Source organism: Trichosurus vulpecula, chromosome 6 (assembly GCF_011100635.1).
Source record: "Trichosurus vulpecula isolate mTriVul1 chromosome 6, mTriVul1.pri, whole genome shotgun sequence".
Classification (NCBI taxonomy): Eukaryota; Metazoa; Chordata; class Mammalia; order Diprotodontia; family Phalangeridae; genus Trichosurus; species Trichosurus vulpecula.
In genome coordinates this window covers 245,913,432-245,930,234 of record NC_050578.1, presented here as the reverse complement: position 1 = coordinate 245,930,234, position 16,803 = coordinate 245,913,432, and the positions used below count along the sequence as shown (strand labels likewise).

Below are 16,803 nucleotides of genomic sequence, written 5' to 3'. Positions count from 1 at the left end.
GCCTTCCCTGGGGCCCACAGCCATGCCTAGGAAACCTCCTTCCTCTCTGACATATCAGCAGCTGAAGGAGTTTGAGGCCCTTAGAGGTTGGGAATCCACCTCCAGGGAGGCGGCTCCCCACACCAGAGATATCATGGATCTTCTGAGGATTGTGAAATCCAGCTGATAAACACCCAGGGCAGGCTCGGAGAGAAACAAATCGCTAGAGGAGAACCTGCAGCCTGGGGTGGACAAAGAGGAAAGGAGAGGGAAAGGAAGGAAGTCTGGCCTGGCTGCTTAACTTGGTGACATTAAGGGTAAGTATAGGAGGCCTGAGGTCTTTTTAGGACTCCCAGGAAGGAGGCAGTGGAGAAGCAGAGCAGGTTATAGAGCACCATGGGAAGAAAAGAAAACCAGCCTTGGATTTGCTTCCAGAGGACACAGGGTCAAATACTCTGTTACTACCTATGTGATCATGGGCAAAACCATCTCTCTGGCCAAGCCAATGTTTCCTGATATACAAGATGACAGGATCATAGAGTGAGAGCTGGAAGTGATGTCGCGTAGGTATAGCTCCATGGTTTGGCAAATTTCTAGATCCCAGAAACAGAGGCCTTCCAAGAGGTGAAGTGACCAAAGATAGGGAAGGATGGACATTCTCCCATATTGTCTCAGGGGACAAGTTTGGTCATTCATAGATTTAGACCCAGAAGGAACCTTTGGGTTCATTCGAGGCCAACATTTCTTAACCTTTTTTTGTGGGCACCTCCTGGACCTCTTCGACCAGTCTAATGAGGCCTATAATCCCCTGTTCAGAGCAAAATTCTTAAGCACATAAAATAAAAGGCATAGAATTATTAAAGAAACCAATAATATTAAAATGAAGGCATATTTTTTCCTATCCAAGTCCCCCTGAAATTTATAGACTGAGACCCTCTGAGGGCCTCTCATCTGGATCACATTTCATTTATATTTTTTAAAAAAAGCTCCAAGAATACTTCAAAACCTGTTCATTATAATGATACCTATCAAAGAATACTAACTCTAGCCAATATATTTTATGTAAAACTAGACATTCGTGAATCCAAAGCTTTATTATATGAAGCGTTCCTAAAGACACAGGTCCATCCAGAGTGAATACGGCAGCCCTAATGTTCTAGGCCATGCTATTGACAGGTACATTTAGTTCTAATCATGGTTTCATACTCTTTAAAAACAACAGAGTCCATAGGCTTGAGTCAAGTATTTAGCAAGCATACAGGAAGAAGGCAATTGGACGAGGAAGTCTCGTGTCTCAGGGATTATGCTCTGCACCATAGTGGAGAGCCATACGGATGCCCAACCTGGGACAGTCACTTTACAGTATGTAGGATTGTATCTGTATGTATGTATTGTAGTTGTCTTGTATCTGCTCACTGGAGCTCAGTCTAAAGTCACAGAGATCATACTTACTCTCAGGAAACAGAGACCATTTGAAGTATTCACTCCACCTGTGAGATGTTCTTATTATAGGACTCTTTACTTGAGGGTCTTCAATTTCTTCATTTCTTTGATGATGGGAAAGTCCTCCACCCTAAGTAAGCTGACCTTCCATAGGATATATAAACAGATCTCTGTGGTCACACAACAGTGGGCACCTTCTTCCATAATTCAGAGAATTCCATCTGTGGTAAGCACTTTCATAACTGGGGTATAGTAATAGTGAGGGGGCACTAACGTGGCCGTGTCAAATGACTTGGCCTGCATTGGATTCTGTTAATGTTTAAGACAAGTAAAATTCCCAGGCATGTGGATAATTCTCTCATTAGAGGCAACTAGAGCTAAAGCAGAATGATCACACTGATTTCAAACAACTTGTGATTTTTTTTTCTAAATTCAAGCTATAAATTAAAAATGGTTGAGTGTGGAGGTCTGGAATGAAAAGGGCTAGAACACTCTGGTTCCTTTATAACTAGGTGGCACCAATATTTAATAGTGAGAGAAAAAGAAAATGAGTCATTCAGCACACAGCAAAACAGACTTAATTAAGTGTACAGAGGAAGTCAGATAGTCCAACTTAACAGCAGAACTCCTGTGACTTGGCCCCAAGAGGGCTGTTGATGATGGGCACATGGTGTGCAGAGATGCAGAGTATTGTAGAGAAGACTTCTGTCCAGGGATGTTCTGGGAAATGTTTGACAACTGGCTCTCTAAAGCCCAGACACACTTCTGTGCTGAACTGGCATTAATATGTCTAACTACCAGCTCTCTAAAAACCCAGATGTATGTCTATGCTGAATTTGCATTAACATGCTTAACAATCAGCCCTCTAAAGTCCCAAATACACTTCCATGCTGAATTTGCATTATTAACGTTTTCTCCATTGCTTTCTTAGGTCTTGACAAGTAACAAAACAACAAATCAAGCCCTGGATTGTAGTGTTTGCCCATTTCCAAGGTCTGCATGCTCACCTTGATAATTTAACAATCAGCTCTCAGGATTCTGTCAGAGCTGGCTCTCACACACCCCTGCTTTTGTCAGACTTGGAGATTCCTTCCTTGGTGGCATATGTTTTGTAGAGCCTCCATGCAGTGAGAGCTCGTGAGTCAGGTTATAGCCTTGGTGTCCCAGGAAATAGCAATTAGCAGGGACCTTGAGTGGTGGTAAGTGACCAGGGCTGTCTTCTCCATTCACGGGCTGTGTCTAAGGCAAAGGCTTCCTCAGGTGAGGCTTCTCATTGCTTCACCATCAAGTTTTGAGACCCACAGCTAATGGGGGGGTGGAAATAGCCAAACAAAGCACAAAACAGTGACAACAGTTATTACTGGCCAGGCACAGTGCTTTACAACAATCCTGGGAGGTAGGTGCTTTTGTTGTCTCCATTTTACAGATGAAGAAACTGAGGCAAATGGCTGAAATGACTTACCCAAAGTCACATAGGTAGTGTCAGAAGTGAGTCAGAAGTGGGATTTGAATCTAGGTCCTGTGATTTCCGCTATAGCACAGGAGAGCATCTAACAGGGTACCCTATGCAGCTTAGTTCTGAACACACTAAATGAAGACAATGAAAAAATCAAGAGCTTTTTGGCAGGGAGACTTCTTCTCAAACCTCCTGCGGTCTCACCCATGACCATCCATCCAGCAATAAGAATCCCACACCAGTGAGCAAGGGGGAGGATATAGCTTACGGCCCCAGACCACAAGCCCTTTCAATGATTTTGATATCCATGGAGAGATCACATGTTTGAGTTTAAGCTTTGGAAGCTGTGGGAATCTGCCCAGTCCAAGGGCTTGACACGGATGTAAGGATACAAAGGAGCATCCAGAAAGGGAGTGGGCTTCATTGGGTGTGCAGAAATGCAACCCAAACAATGAGTGTGTGTCTGAGTGTCAGAGTGTGATTGCCTATAGAAAAGATGAGGGGGTTGGGGTGTATGCGTGTAAACACTTTAATGGGAATGTAGGTTGTTTGTTATTATCATAATACACATTTAAATAGTGCTTTTCATATCTACTTTTAATATAATAAATATAATTACCTTTACGTACCACCTTTCTTCCAAGCTCAGTGCATGTGTCACTTCCTATAGGAAATCTTTCCTGGTCCCCACTCCTTCCCCCCACCTTCCTTTTGTTATTACTCTTTCTTACTTCTCATATTATAACAAATTCAAATTCAATTCAGTTGAGTTCAAAAAGTGTTCTTAACCATTTTTAAGTTTTTCTTACCTTTTGTCTTTCTATCACCTTGATTTCTTTTTTAAAATTAATTTATTTAGTTTTCAACATTCACTTCCATAAGATTTTGAGTTCTGAGTTTTCTCCCCTCCCTTCCCTCCCCCCTCCCCAAGACAGCATGCAATCTCATGTAGGCTCTACAGATATAGTCATATTAAACATATTTTCACATTAGTCATGTTGTAAAGAAGAATTAGAACCAATGAGAGGAACTACGAGAAAGAAGAAACAAAAAGAAAGTGAGAGAGAGAGAGAGAGAGAGAGAGAGAGAGAGAGAGAGAGCAAATAGTCTGCTTTGATCTGCATTCAGACTCCATAGTTCTTTCTCTGGATGTGGATAGCATTTTCCATCATGAGTCTATGGGTCTTTTGGAGTTGTCTCAGATCATTGTATTGCTGAGAAGAGCCAAGTCTATCAAAATTAGTCATCACACAATGTGGCTGTTACTGTGTACAGTGTTCTCCTGGTTCTGCTTACTTCACTCAGCATCAGTTCATATGAGTCTGGTTTCCAGGTTTTTCTGAAGTCTGCCTGCTCATCATTTCTTATGGATCAATAGTATTCCATTTCATTCATATACCACAGCTTGTTCAGCTACTCCCCAATTGATGGGCACCCCCTCCTCACCTTCATTTCTGAATTTATCCTTCCTCCTCACCTCCCTAGAAAGCCTACCCTTGAAAAAAAATTTTTTTGTGTTTTTTTTTTTAAATTTTTGGAGGGGGGAAGGCAGGGCAGTTGGGGCTAAGTGACTTGCCCAAGGTCACACAGCTAGTGAATGTGTCAAGTTTCTGAGGTCGGATTTGAACTCAGGTCCTCCTGACTTCAGGGCCAGTGCTGTACTCACTGTGCCACCTAGTTGCCCCAAAAAAATATTAAGAAAAGGAAAAAAGTACAGTTGCAAAATTAAGTAACATATCAACAAATCAATGGAGTCTGGCAGTATATGTGCCGCTCCACACCCATCGTCCGCCCTCGCTGCAAAGAATGGAAAGAGGTGCATGTTTTGCTCATTACAAGTAAACAGCATTCCATTTGCTTTGTTTTGTTTTTTAATTTGCTGTTGTTTTTCTTCTCATTTACACTCAAGAAGCACTTATTAAGCACTTCCTGTGTGCCAAGCACTGTGTAAGGTGCTAGGGAATAAAAGACAAAAAAAAAGTTCCTGCCCTCAAGGAGCTTCCATTCTCCTTGCAAGCTTACCTTCTTGAGTGTTCAATCTGCCCAGCAGAACATAAGCTCCTCAAAGATAAATACTGTCTTTTGCCTTATTTTTATATACAATGTCTTACACACATTCAGTATTTTATAAAATATGTTTTGAATTGGGTTTTTAGGTTTGATGTTGTGCTTTCCTCATAATAACTCTGTGAGGTAGAGAGTAGAAGAATCATCCCCATTTTACCAGTAAAGAATTGGAGCAAGGGAGAAATGAAGGGCCTTGTTCATGGCCTTGCAGATGAAGTTGAGTCAGAGCCAGAATTCAAACACTAGACCACAGAAGCTACATCATCACATCATGCCACCATCAAGGGTGTGTGTGACCAGGAAAAAGGGAGATTGGTAGGTCATGGAGCAGGAGCCAAGGATGGATGACCAGCCCATGTTGTTGCAATGGTCTCCACACAGTATTGGGGTTTAACTCAACTCAACAAACACTCAATAGTGCTTGCTATGAGCAAGCCCTGTGCTAAGCACTGCAGAACCAAAGACAAAGAAGGTGGTCTTTGCATCCTTAGTTCCTAGCATAGTTTCTCGGACAGAATAGATGCTTAATAAGTTTGTCGAATGGAATTTACAGGAGCAAGAAACACAGAGAATAAGGTGAGAATAGATAATGGAGTGAGTAGCCAAGCCAGTAAGATCATGGATCCCCCGAGTCATCCACCATGGTGGGAAGGAAAGGGAGAAGGTAAGAAAATAAGTGCCAAGTCCTGTGCTATTTTTCTTTTTTTTACAAATAATGATGTCATCAATCATTGCTCTGTTTAGTTAAGGGAAAAATGGCACCATGCCAACCCACAGGAAGATTTCTCCTGGAGCGCCCCAGGGATGATTTCTTGCCCCTTTTCTTGCCCTATGTAGGGCACATGTTCTGAGGTGTTGACCTACTGTGGTGTTGGGTTGCTCCCTCTCACTGGAGGTGTTCAAGGGAAGGCTAGATGAACATTTGTTGGGAATAGTATAGAATAGAGTCTTCAAAGCACCCATTGGCATAGATGAATCTGATTTTCAAACTCTGAAATTATGTGGTTTGGTAACAAATTGATTGATGAGTTAGTTCCCTGTGTATCCACATTATTCTCTTTTCTTCCCTAGTAGGATTATTTGGGCTTGTAACTTCATAACTTTGTGACTGAGAACTTCTTATCCCTCTTAAATCACTTTACTTGTATAGTTTTAGGATGTCTGTGCTATCTAGAAAGAGTGCAGGATTTCAAGACAGAGCACCTGGCTTTGCTACTCATTCTCAGCTCTGTATGACCCTGGGTAATAGTAGTGAACAAAAAAGTTGGGCAAGTCATCAGTCTATCTGGGCTTCAGTTTCCTCATATGTTAATATGACGAAGAGTGGCCCATGTATAGAGAACTTTTGACATCATCTCCCAACATGGAGAGACTGAGGAGACTGCTCCCAGGACTGCCGTGTAATGGAAGTACCTTGAAAAGACACTGGATCATGCAGAGATGTTCTACAGCTCTTTCCCATTGGCTGACCACATGGTGACTAGCAGGCTCTCTGAATGCTGTGAAAGCATTCAAAAAGCACCAGCAACCAAAGCCTTAGCCATTTTTTCTCTTTGCTGCTTTCTTTTAGTTTGACTCCCTTGCTGATGGCACCTGGTGAGAGGCAAGGCCATAAGCAGAGGACCATTACCCTCTGAGACCAGTATGTCGCCCTGTTAAATGATCCTCATTCCCTTGATTCTGCTTCTTTTTCTTTTCTGTTTTAGGTAAAGGTATTGGAGACTACTATATTGTGAGTTTTGAAATGTCAGGAAAGTGAATCTTTCATGTCCTGATGTCCTGGCAGCCTCCCATCTGGGAATTCCAACAAGCTCAGTATCAGAGCCTAGAGAAATGTGAATTACCTTTGGGAATGGCCTTTGGGACCCAGATCAGCTGGACCCAAGATAAGCCTCATCTGGCAGGCATGCTGCATTGGGACCTGAACTTGGTGGCTACGTAGGAACCGAGTGGTTTAAACTCTCTCTCCCCAGAGACAAAGGTAGTACAGAGGAGAGCGCACCTTCCAGGTATTGGGGGTGGAGTGGTTGTTCTTTTGTTCTGGCTGTATCTTTGAAGTTAATATCCAACTGTAAAAACTAATTGATGTTAAGTGATTAAATGGAATTGGACTGCTAGTCACTGGCACCTATCTATGGGAGGAACACAACCAAGGGGACCTGAGCCAATGGTGTTAGAGAAAAGATTCTTCCCCCCAGCTCCTCAAGGAGAATAATGTGTCAAATGAAGTCAAAATGAAGGCTGTGCAAGGTAAATACAAAGTTACTTCAGGGATGCCTTAATAGCTAGAACAATCAGGAAAGGCCTCATGTAGGAGCACTGAAGGGCACTAAGGATTCTAAGAAGCAGAGGAGAGGAGCAGAGGGATTCCAGGGATGGAAACTAGCCTCTGCAAAGGCATGGAGGCAGAAGAAAGACGGATGTGTACAAAAAACCAAAAATAGGAAGAACAGGAGGAAGGGAGGGAAAGAAGGAGGTGGAGGAGGAAGAAGGAGGCAGAGGAAGAAGAGAATGAGGATGAGAAGGAGGAGGAGGAGAAAGAAGAAGGAAGAGGAAGAAAAGAAGAAGAAAGAAGAGCAAGAAGGAGGGGGAGAAAGAGGAGGAGGATGAGAAGGAAGAAAAAGAAGAAGGAAAAGAAGAAGAAGGAAGAAGGAGGAGGAGGAAGAGGACAAGGAGGAGGAAGAAGAAGGAAGAGGAAGAAAAGAATGAAGAAGGAGGAGGAGGAGGAGGAGGAAGAATAAGAAAAGGAGGAGAAAAGGAGAAGGAGAAAGAGAAGAAGATGAAGGAGGAGGAGGAGGAGGAGGAAGAGAAGAAGAAGAAGAAGAAGAAGAAGAAGAAGAAGAACTAGAAGAAGAAGAAGAAGAAGAAGAAGAAGAAGAAGAAGAAGAAGAAGAAGAAGAAGAAGAAGAAGAAGAAGAAGAAGAAGAAGAAGAAGAAGAAGAAGAAGAATTTCTAAGAAGGCAAAGGGAACAGCCAAATGATAATGATGGTGAGGTAGTGTGATTCAGTGAAAAGGATGCTGGATTTGTAGTCAGAAGACCGGTTCAAATACCAGCTCTGGTTTGAATCCTGCCCTTGACTCTAGCTACCTGCATGACTTTGGCAAGCCAGTTGCTACCACTGAGTGTCAGTGAAATGAAGGGCAAATGTCCACTAAGTTCCCTTCCAACTCTAGAACAGTCATCCTATCAGGAGCATAATACAATGTAAAGAATGATACATTTGATATGAGAACCTGGATTTCAATCCCACCTCACCAGCTAGGGGATCTTGAGCCAATCACTTCCCCATGGAGTGTGGGTTTTCCCATCTCTAAACTGAGGAAGCTGCACTAGGTGACCTATAAGGTCTCTTTCAGCTCTAGGTCTGTAGTCTTCTGAACAAATATTCCATCCATGTCACTTCATAGTTGATAGTCCACTTTTTTCATATCGACCTTTGAGGCAAGTTATGCAGATATGGTTAAGAATCCTGTATTTTGTCTTTGGGCTTGAAACCATTAGAATGGATAGTCCTTGAGGGCAGTGCCCGGCACTAGCTCAGTGCCTAATGCTCTCTAACTAATTTTTATTTAATCTGTATGATGTTGGACAAGTCATTCTCTTTCTCTGGGCTTCATTTTCCTGAACTGGAAAACAAGGAGAGCTTTACTAGATCACCTCCGCTGTCCCTTCCAGCTTTAAATCTGTGTTCTCACGGTCTTCATTTTATGGATGAGGACACTGCTATCCTCGTGACACATCTGTCTAGTGTCACCCATTAAATAAGTGGTGTTTGAACCCAGGGATTCTGATACTAATTCAAATGGCCATACCACTATAGGGCACTAACATTTACCCTATTGGAATAAAATATTTTGTAATTTGCCCACTTCTAGGAGACAGGCAGATAAGGAGGTAAGAAAGAGACAGCTTCAGCATTACCTATAGTTAACTAGCTGTAAAAGTAAACATCTTGCTTGATCATAAAATTCATAGCAGCCCTGTAAGAAAAGATGGATGATCCTTGCCAGCATGCCGGAGGAGCAGCCCTTACTGAAGTCCTATTGAGAGCGGACTTCAACTCTTTGTGTTGTAAGTGTGAGTGTTCAATTCCAGTTACTCCCCATGATAGCATCAAAAGCAGAGTTAACATTAGGCACATCCCCAAGCCCTAGCAGCCAAAGTATACAATGCCACAGGGGGAAAATTGGCATGATCCAAAATCTCCTGTGGTTATGACGTGTTCTAGATACTCTCCAGAAGGCAGGTATAATAGAAATGTTCATCACACTCCAGCCAGGCTTACCAGGAAAGAGAAGAGAGGGCCCACTTGTTACACAGCCATTCTCACTTTGGGGAATAACATGGAACAGTGGAAAGGATGTTGGATTGTAGTTGGAGGACCTGGGTCCAAATGCTAGCTCAGAGATTTACTGTGACCTAGAACCCTAGTTATGTTACCTAGAACCCATGACATCTTGAGGAAGTCCCTCCTACTCTGAGACAACTCTAATTAATGGGAAGTTTTCCCTGATATAGAGCATAAAATTGCCTATTTGAAGGCTTCCACCCACTCCTGCTTCTGTCCTCTGAAGCCAATTCTAAAATCCTAGAGTGCCACACCTGAGAGGGACCTTGGCTGTTAGCTAGCTTCGTTTTCCGCCACGAGAGGTTCATAAAGGGGAATTAACCTGCCGAAGCTCAAATAGCTAGTTGCCATAGAGGCTAGATGCAGAGCCAAAATTTCCTTTGACTGTGTAAAAAAGTACTATTCTGGGAAGGTTCCATAGGCTTTGCCAGATTGCCAAAGGGGTCTATGACACAAAAAGATTAAAAACCCTGATCTAGTCCTCATTTTATAGAAGAGGAAATCAAGGCCAAGAGAAATAATAAGACAGGAAGGAAGATTCACATATTTAATAAAGATTTTCAATAACCAGTTGAAAAGGAAAAAAAAAAAGATTTTCTCATTAGTCCTCAGTTAACCAGAATGTTCATTTAACTAGAGCATCCCCATTCTCCTATTGATTAAAGCTTTTATTTTAAACACATCTGGAAATTACAAGACAAGTTACATCTAATTAGCTAAAGAGCCAGATGGTTTTGTAGATTGAGGGGTGCATCAATGATGTTCTATGGGCTATAGAGTTCAATGACCATCCCTATCTATCTTGCTTTGTAGGGTTTACAAAATACTTTCATGTCCATTGCCTCATTTGATCTTCAGATCACCCCCTGAAGTAGGCAAGGCAGAAGAAACCAAGGATCAGAGTGGTTAGGTGACTTACCTAGGTCACAGAGCTAGAAAATGGCAGAGATAGGACTTGAATCCAGACTTTCTATGGCTCATTCCACTATAATCATACTTCCTCTGGGTCTGTGATGCACACATAATCAGAGGATTAGCAGGTGGCACCATAGTGCATAGAACTCTGGATTAGAATCAGAAGACTCATCTTCCTGAGTTCAAATCCAGTCTTAGACACATACCAGCTGTGTGACCACGGGCAAGTTACTTAACCCTGTTTGCCTCTGTTTCCTCATCTGTAAAATGAGCTGCAGAAGGAAATGACAAACCACTCCAGTATCATTGCAAAAAACCCCAAAACCAAAAAAAATGAGGCCATGAAGAGTCAGAGTCAGACATGATTAAAATGATTGAACAATAATAGTAACTATAGGATCAAAGATCTAGACCCACACTAGCACCCTATGAAAAGATGGATGATCCCTACTCGCACACCTGGGGAGAAGCCCTTACTGAAATCCTCTTTAGAGTTCAGGGTGGGGACCTCAGGGCCCATCTAGTCCAGTCCCCTCATCTTATAGAAGACAAAACTGAGGAGAAGGGAACATAAGAGACTTGCCCAAATCTACACATGAAGCATCAGAGGTGATATTTGAACCCAAGGCCACTTGTTCTAGATCCAGTGTTCTTTCCATCATACTACACGGTCCATGCTCAGCAGTTTATAGGAAATAGCTTGTTTGGATGGACCTTGATGGCCATTTCTATCATCTGTGCATTTAGGAAGAACAAAAACCAGAATGATATGCCAAACATATTCCATGGTCTCTTTGCAAGATCAGCTCAAGATGAAGAAAAGCATCTTCAGGAACTAGTGCCTGGTTCCTCAAGGATAAAGCCTTACTAATAATATAACCAATGATACAACTTCCAAACCAGAACTCCAGGTAGGCCTAGAGAACCAGCTAGGTCAGAGGAAGAAACAAATAGAAACCATCAATCAAGGAAACCAACCGTGAGCTGGAAGCAGGCTCCAGAGCATATCCCTTAAGTCAGCTTCCATTTGTTTTCTGAATTCTGTGGAAATCAGAACAATGGGACAGAACGCTGATGGAATAGCTCCCACAATGATTTCATGGCAGAAGGGTGCAATTGATAACAACAGCCATCCTCCTACTGCTCTCTGGAAGGAGCTTGTGAAATGGCTAAGATCCAAGAGCGGAATCAAAAGGCCCCCTGTGGGTGACATCCCCATGAGCTCAGCCAACAACACGTTGACAAAGAAGCATTGAACAAATGGCTGAGTCATGAGATTTGTTTGAAAAAATAAAAGGGTTTATAAAAACAATTCAGGATCAGCTCACTGCTGCAGAGAAATTACTGAAAGATTTCCTTAAGGAGCTAGAGCTTTTAGATGGAGGTTATGCAACAAAGTGGTGAAAACTATGAGACATATGAGTACAGGTTGCAAAATTTTTAGCATATAACTAAAAAGACATGATCTGGTTATGAATGGGACAGGATTAGATTGCATTGATCCAACTGCTGCTTTTCCTTGCTGGCATACCAAGGTATTGACCCCAATACCTTTGACTCTACACTGTTCAGCTGCTTGTAGATATAATAATGTCAGACTAATTTAACCATGAGTATCTTTTGAAACCTGTCTCCAACCACATCTTTTTTTATGTATTTATTTAATTATTTATTTGCTAGCTTTCAACATTCACTTCCATTAGATTATGAGTTCCAAATTTTCTCCCCATCTCTCCCCTACCCCTACCTCAAGACAGCATGTAATATGTAAAGAAGAATAAGAACCAATGGGAGAAACCACAAGAGAGAAGAAACAAAAAAAGAGAGAGAAAATAATATACTTCTATCTGCATTCACACTCACAGTTCTTTTTCTGGATGTGGACAGCATTTTCCATCAGGAGTCTTTTGGAGTTATCTTAGATCCTTGCATTGCTGAGAAGAGCTAAGTCTATCAAAGTCAGTCATCGAACAATGTAACCGTTACTGTTTACAATGTTCCCCTGGTTCTGTTCATTTCACTCAGCATCAGTTCATGTAAGTCTTTCCAGGTTTTTCTGAAGTCTGCCTGCTCATCATTTCTTATAGCACAATAGTATTCCATTACATTCATATACCACATGTTCAGCCATTCCCCAGCTGATGGGCATCTCCTCAATTTCCAATTCTTGGCCACCACAAAAAGAGTTGCTATAAATATTTTTGTACATGTGGGTCCTTTTTCCATTTGTCTGATCTCTTTAGGATACAGACCTAGAAATGGTATTGCTGGGTCAAAGAGTATGCACATTTTCATAGCCCTGTGGGCATAGTTTCCAAATTGCTCTCCAGAATGTTCTACTGTGAATTAAACAACCCTGTACCCTCTTCTGACAGACCCTGTGCCTACCCAGGATAACTGAATAAATGAAAAAGCGTTTTTGATACTTACCATGTGTCAGACCCTGTTCTAAGCTCAAAGGTCTCCTCTCCCCAGATGCATGTTTAGAGACTAGCAGTCCCCTAATAACTTTACCCTACAACTTTCTCTTGTGTCTTTAGCCATTGAATTTAAAAGCAACAAATTCAATTCAACTTAACAAATATTTATTAAGTACTTGCTATAGGCAAGGAATTCTCAATCCACTTTATTTCATTCCTTTGTGGTTAGCTTGGCCAAACCACTCTTTGGAGTGGTTCTGGAGCCCATCTGGAAGGTGATGGAGTGGCCCCAGGCTTGATGTAATCTGCACAATATCATCCAGATGCACAACAGCATCTGGAGGACCTCACTGTCTACTAGGAATTTCTCTGATTTGAACTCTGTGCTGGATCACCTTTATGAGAGTGATAAACACCTTTAGCAAGTGAATGGCACCCTGTTTTATGCTTCATTTGATACTAATAATCAGAGGGTTACCAAATAAAATTAATTATATTGTTAGATCTTTCAAAGACTGGTGTATTTTTAAGATATAAGTGGGAGGCACCTTGTTGAGAAAGTATATTTAAGGTGGCATTTACCCTATCATCCCAAATATTCCTTTTTTAGAAAATATTTTTATTGTTGTCTTTTTTTACATCATCATAGTTTCCCCCAGTATCCTCCCCTTCAAATGTTTCTTTTATAGTCAATAAGCAATAAGCACAATGTATTTTATCTATTAGGCAATATATCTTAGACCCTATAAATGGACAATGAGCAGGGTATATAGAATCATAACAGAAGAGGCTGAGTTGAGTTTGAGATATTACAAAGTTTTTTTAATGACTTCAAACTTCTTCCTGAAACAAAGACCCACCATGGGAGGGGTTGGGGGGAGGAATAATATAATTTATTTTTTAATTTAAATTTTATTTTTTCAATTAATAAAAATCTATTTTCTCTGCCTCCATTGAACAAAAATTTTTAAATCCTTATAGCAAATATGCATAGTCAAGCAAAATTAATTACAATGTTAGCAATGTCTGAATATTATATATGTATATATGTGTGTATGTATATATATACATATACACACATACTCACACCTACATGTGTACATAGGTATGTGTATATATATATACACACATGTATATATACATATGTGTGTATTGTATATGTGTATGTATATATATGGGTGTGGGCATATACATTTTTATATTTATGTATACAACCTGAATCCATTACTTTCCTAACATGTTTCATCATAGGCCATCTGGAATTGTGGTTAGTCATTATGTTGGTCAAGTCTTTCAAAGTTACTTGTGTTTACCATTTTGTTAGTATTGTAAAATCTTTCTCCTTATTGTGCTCACTTTTCTCTGCATCAGTACATACAAGCCTTCCCAGGTTGCTTCAGAAGATGTTCCCCTTATCATGTCTCACAGAATAATAACATTCCATTCTATTAATATAACACAATTTGTTCAGCCATTCCCCAATCGATAGACAATTCCTTAGTTCCCAGTTCTTTGACACCACAAAAAAAGTCACTATAAATATTTGTGTACATCAAGAAGGGATTTTGTTCTCTGACTGCTTTAGGGGAATGAGCCTGGGGTTATTGCTAGGTCCAAGTTTAGTCATTTTCAGGGTATGGTTCCAATTTGCTTTCCAGAATGGCTGCACCAATTCATAGCTGCACCAAGAGTGTGTCAATGTACCTGTTTTTCTAAAGTCCCTCCAACATTGCTCATTTTTATTTATTGTCAACTTTGCTAATCAGGTGTGGAACTTTAGAGGGCCTTAATATGTTTCTCTAATTATTAGAGACTTAGAACATTTTCTCATATGCCTATTGAAAATTTGAATTTCTTTCTTAGAAAACTGGTTACTACTATCCTTTGACCACTTATTGATTGCGGAATGGGACCAGCTTCTCAGTACTGATTTTTTTCTATCGTGGCAGACTGTCTGCTGGTCACGAAACACTATTATCTCCAAAGACCCAAAGATGAAGATCACCCAAAGGACAATTGAGAAGCATGTGGTGGACTTGCTGTCCACCATATGGCTGCAACACACAGACAACGATTTACACAGGATAAACCTAAAACATATCTTCAAATAAATGTATGAACAAAAAAGAAGATGGACCTATCAAAAGGAAAGGATCAATAATATACACATGCATCATTCATCTCTTCCCAATGTCAAGAGAAAACATGGAAAGGTCCCCTGTGGTGAACTTATGGGAGGAGGAAGGACATAGATGAGAGTCATGAAGAATAAGCAACTGTGCCTCAGTTTCCTCACCTGCAAAATGAGGGGGCTATACTAGTTGGACTCTAAGGTCCCTTCCAACTTTGGTCTATAGATGGGGTAGGATCTGGAAGACTGGAGGGAATGCCCACATAGATCAAAGCTCTATTGGAGAATAAGTTCAAGGAACCAAGTTAAATAATGGGGATGCAAAGATAAAAATGAAGCAGACAGCTATTTTATGAGGCCCCTTTCCACTAGAATCTTCAAGACTTCATACCTCTCTTCTGGGTGAATCCTGTACTTCTATATCCTAACCTGTCTAGCCTGCCTACTAGCCCCAATGGAAAAAGACCAGACTAGAATTCCCTAGTGTGTTCAAATATAACTGCCTAGTGAAAGAGGTACCTTGATTTTCAGTTTGATAAGAGAACTCCCAGAGACGCCACAACTTGGACCCTCCTCCTCACATTTTCTTGGCAGCCTCATTTGGCACTTGGGTCCCCATTCATCAAGTGCCATCTTCTTCCCAATTCACTTTGATTTCTTGGAAATGGTGCAGTAATTACAACAAGAGGGCAACCAAAGGCCAATCCACTGTTGCACAATAGAGGTATCACCCCAGATTTTCATATGAAATGAACATACCCATTGTGGGGGGAAAAAGTGTCTGAGGGAGGACCAGAACTCACACTCCACACGTGAGTTTATTTTTTATGTTATTTTATTTTTCCAGGAGACAGTATTTTATTTTTTCTAAACATTCAATTTTGAGTTACATATTTTATCCTTCCCCTTCCCCTTCACCTCTCCCTAAGACGATGAGCAATTTGATATAGGTTATGGATGTGCAATCATGTGAAACATATGTCCGTATTAGTCATGTTGTGAAAGAAGAAACCGAACAAAAGGAAAAAAAAACCACACACACACAACAAAGTGAAAATGGAGTGCTTTGATTTGTATTCAGATTCCATCAGTTCTTTCTCTGGATCTGACTAGCACTTTCCATCATGAGTCTTTTGGACCTGTTTTGGATTTTGCATTGCTGAGAAGAGCTAAGTCAATCACAGTCGATCAGTGCACAATGTTGCTGATACTATGTACAATGTTCTCCTGGTTCTGCTCATTTCGCTCAGCATCAGATTATATTAGTCTTCACAGTTTTTTTTTTCTGAAATCTGTCTGCTCATCATTTCTTATAATAGCACAACAGTATTCCATTGTATTCATACACCACAATTTGTTCAGCCATTCCCCAATTGATGGGCATCCCCTCAATTTCCAGTTCTTTGCTGCCACAGAAAGAGCTGCTATAAATATTTTTGTACACAGAGGTTTTTTTTAATGATCTCTTTGGGATAGAGACCTAGTAGTGGTATTGCTGAATCAAAAGATATACACAGTTTGATTGCCTTTTGGACATTTTGTTTCTAATTTTAGAAGAGAGGCTTGGGCTATCTTTTGCCTTTTTTTATATCTCCAGTGCCTGGCACCCAATAGGTGTTTAATAAATGATTATTGACTGATTGATCCAAGAACCTGCATAACCTTTTCCAGATGCCAGTCTTCTTTATATAGTCAGAGAATTTAGAATTGGAAGGAACCACAGAGATCATCTAAGAGTTCACCTCCTTCATTTAATAAATAAGGAGACTGAGCCCCAGAAAAGTTAAATGACGTGTCCCAGCTCATACAGGTTAAGTAGCAGATTCAGTACTCAAACCCAGATCTTCTCAAAACCCATTATTCATCCCATTATATCACATACTTCCTCTCATAGGAGGAGGATTTGCATTTTAAAGGAGAAATCTCAGGTGAGAATAATACAAACACTATTGGTGGAGTTTCAGACTTCATTGAAAGAGGCAAGGCTCCCCTCCAAAAAAAAAAGATGGATATCATTAATGCCTAGAGGCCCATCAGCTGGT

General features: G+C 40.8%; 1 pseudogene; it reads right to left on the bottom strand.

Moving 5' to 3' along the window:
- Window positions 1-202: 202 nt before the first annotated feature.
- Window positions 203-3,187, bottom strand: LOC118854955 (annotated as a pseudogene).
- Between the last annotated feature and the right edge of the window lie 13,616 nt (window positions 3,188-16,803).